Below are 3,680 nucleotides of genomic sequence, written 5' to 3'. Positions count from 1 at the left end.
AAAATAAATAAATAAATAAATAAATAAATAAATAAATAAATAAATAAATAAATAAATAATAAATACATGGCCAGGATCTTAGGAAGGAAGTATGGAGAAAAAAAACAAACTATTTTTCCCTGCTCTCATACCGCAACAATCAACACAGATTTCTGTGACCAAATGTGGAGTAGGGGGTCCCCACATACCAAACATGCAACCAATTCTGCAGTGGACACCAGCTGGGTATTCTCCAACCCTGTTCACTTTCAACACTACCTTGCAGATAGTCAGATCACACAGATTGAGGACTCAGTCCCATGAGACTGCTGCTTCCCCCACCCTGCTCCCTGCTTCTAATGCTGACCATAAGCCCCAGCTGGTTTCACCTGTGCTTCTGACCAACTGGCTACAAACTAAGGTTCCCATGGTCCCCTCCCTGGGTCTGATTAATTTGCAAGAGTGGCTCACAGAACTCAGGGAAACAGTTATGTTTATCATTTTATCATAAAGGTTATTACAAAGGATACAGATACAGAGATACATAGCACAAGGCATAAAGGAAGGGGCATGGCACTTCCTTGCCCTCTCAGGACCACCACCCCCCAGGAACCTCCAAGTGCTCAGCTATCCAGAAGTTCTCTACACCATATCCTCATGGACCTTTTATGGAGACTTCATTAGATACACATAAATTGATGGATGTACAGCTGTGCAGAAATGTGATTGGACAAAAAGGGTATGATCTAATACCCTTTAGAAACCCATTGCTACGATTTGAATATTTGTCTCCTCCAAACTCATGTTGAAATTTAATCCTCAATGTGGTAGTATTGAGAGATGGATCCCATAAGAGATGACTGGGTCACGAGGGCTCTCCTCACATGAATAGGCTAACTCATTCACAGACTAATGGATTAACAGGTTAATGGATTGATGAGTTATCATGGGAGTGGGACTGGTGACTTTATTTTTTTTTTTTGGAAATATATTGTTTATTTTTAAAAAAATACCTTACACTCACTCATATTTTACTTACTGGCCCTGTTTTATGTCATTTCAGAGTTTTGTATCTTTTTTTAATTTATTATACTTTAAGTTTTGGGATACATGTGCAGGATGTGCAGGTTTGTTACATAGGTACACACGTGCCATGGTGGTTTGCTGCACCCATCAACCCATTATCTATATTAGGTATTTTTCCTAATGCTATCCTTCCCCTAACCCCCAACCCCGACTGGACTGGTGACTTTATAAGAAGAGGAAGAGGTCGGGTGCAGTGGCTCATACCTGTAATCTCAGCACTTTGGGAGGCTGAAGTGGGCAGATCACGAGGTCAGGAGATCGAGACCATCCTGGCTAACATGGTGAAACCCCATTTCCACTAAAAATACAAAAAAATTAGCCAAGTGTGGTGGCACACACCTGTAGTCCCAGCTACCCAGGAGGCTGAGGCAGGAGACTCGCTTGAACCCGGGAGGCAGCGGTTGCAGTGAGCTGAGATCGCACCACTGCACTCTGGCCTGGGCAACAGAGCAAGGCTCCGCTTCAAAAAAAAAAATCTACCGGAGGAACTTTTAAGAATCTCACACCTGAAGTTATGATTGCACATGTCTGGAGTGAGAAATAGGAAGCTGCATAGTTAGCAGACACTATAAGTGATCCCTGGGAAAAACACTGGCAGACAGCTATTATGCCACCTCATATCTCTTATGCATGTCAGTCTCTGTTCTCAATTTAAGATTTCTCAAATCTAGCTCTCTTCAGAAGACACAAGACAGCATAAAGTACGCAGTTTGCATCCCCTGAAACTTAGCACTAGAAAAGGAACATGCATTTGGAAAGTAAATTCAGAATGACCCCACAGTCCTCCTGTACATTCATGATGGCATTTGATTGGTACCATTTCTTAGGACTTTATCTATTATACCAAGTATGGAAGAGAATAGATAAAATAACACTTTTAAAATTAGCACTTGTTCTTATATTTCAGAGGGCTCCCAAATATAAATGTGAGGAGTGGTGGCATGTTATTAAAAGTCAAGAAAAGTCATTTATGTCTTGCATTATATAAATATCTTTTATACAGATATCTTGAAGACATTATTATTGAGGACAGGGGTTACTGCTAGGTAGGGGAAAGGCAAGGTGATCAAGAGAGGTTAGCAGAGAAGGTGAGTTTTATCTATACTAGTAATATTTTGCTTCTTAAGCTAGCATATGAGGAAATGGTAAATTATAATGGGGCTTCATTACAATATTCTTCATAAAAGGTAGAAAAATGTCCCTATAGTTCTCAATATATAAAACCATATAATCCTCAAATTTTAAATATTCAAAATTATTTCTACAATTAACCATTATGCATTTACAAATTTAATATTATTTGAAAATAAAAATTCATGTTTCACCTAAATTTTCTAAATATGTAGTAATACCTGTAATATTGGAAGAATTTTTGTGGTCCCTTTTGGAGCTCCAAGGAATTCGTTAGTCCCTTCTCTTAAAGGTACGTCTGGAAAAGAAAGAAAAGAGAAAGGGAATGAAGGATGGAAGGGAAGGAAAAAGAGGAGATGAAAAAAAAGGAAAAGTTGGAAGAGGAAGAGGACAAGGCAAGAGCGAGGAGGAAACAAAAGAAGGAAGGAGCAGAGGAATAAAAAGGAGGAAAGAGAAAAATGGAGATAAAGCAGTGAATCATAATCATAAAAAACTTTATGCTAAATTACTTTTTAATTACCCATAATCTTAGAAATGATTCACACTAGAATGTGACTAAGCACCAAATTATTTACTCCATGTAATTAAATTTTTTCTTCTATAAGGTAATTTTTTAAAATTAATGTAATGTAACAAACCCAATCAAATATATATCAACAAATCAATATCATCTTTCTCTATATTCTATAAAGTCCATTTAAAATCTTTCAGAGGCAGGTGCGGCGGCTTACACCTGTAATCCCAGCACTTTGGGAGGCCGAGGCGAGTAGATCACCTGAGGTCAGGAGTTCGAGACTAGCCTGGCCAACATGATGAAACCTCACCTCTACTAAAAATACAAAAATTAGCCAGGCGTGGTGGCGCATGTCTATAATCCCAGCTACTGGGGGGTGCTGAGGCAGGAGAACTGCTTGAACCCGGGAGGCAGAGGTTGCAGTGAGCCAAGATCAAGCCACTGTCACTCCAACCTGGGCAACAGAGCAAGACTTCATCTCAAAATATAAATAAATAAATAAACAAATAAATAAATAAATAAGCTTTCAGAAAATAACAGCATAGAAACCTTATCAATTTGGACAAATATCAGAGAACACTTGTACTTTATGTTTTATGTGGCAACAAGGTGCTAAGAATAACATTCTTAGAAGTTATAAGAATTTATATATCTAAATGGGGACAACCCCTCATTACATAAATATAGAAGTTTTCAAATGTATAAATGGATTATGCTCCAATATTCATTAGCTCTTCAGAAATGAAACATGTTGACAAAGAATCAATAACTTAATTTTATTTAGCCCATTTATAATGACATAAAACAATAATCTCCCCCACAGTAACTAGTAAATAAAACAGTAAGAAATAGACTTTTTTTTTTTTTTTTTTTTTTTTATGCAACATTTCAAGTAAGTTAATACAATTAAAAATTACTACCATCTTGCCTGGCAAACAATAAGAAATAGGTTTTTTTTTTTTTTTTTAAC

At 37.3% G+C, this 3,680-nt stretch overlaps 1 protein-coding gene across 1 annotated transcript in view; it reads right to left on the bottom strand.

The window, feature by feature from the left end:
• LOC105508069 (cilia- and flagella-associated protein 54-like) overlaps positions 1–3,680 on the bottom strand; it is a 111,121-nt gene that overhangs the window by 97,988 nt on the left and 9,453 nt on the right. Inside the window, exon 3 of the mRNA XM_011936851.1 lies at positions 2,418–2,494. The gene's annotated coding sequence lies outside the window, so the exon portion shown is untranslated. The remainder of the gene's footprint in view (positions 1–2,417; positions 2,495–3,680) is intronic.

This window comes from Colobus angolensis, unplaced genomic scaffold (genome assembly GCF_000951035.1).
Source record: "Colobus angolensis palliatus isolate OR3802 unplaced genomic scaffold, Cang.pa_1.0 Scaffold10, whole genome shotgun sequence".
NCBI lineage: Eukaryota > Metazoa > Chordata > Mammalia > Primates > Cercopithecidae > Colobus > Colobus angolensis.
The sequence above is the reverse complement of the archived record's forward strand: the minus strand, read 5'-3'. Positions and strand labels throughout refer to the sequence as shown.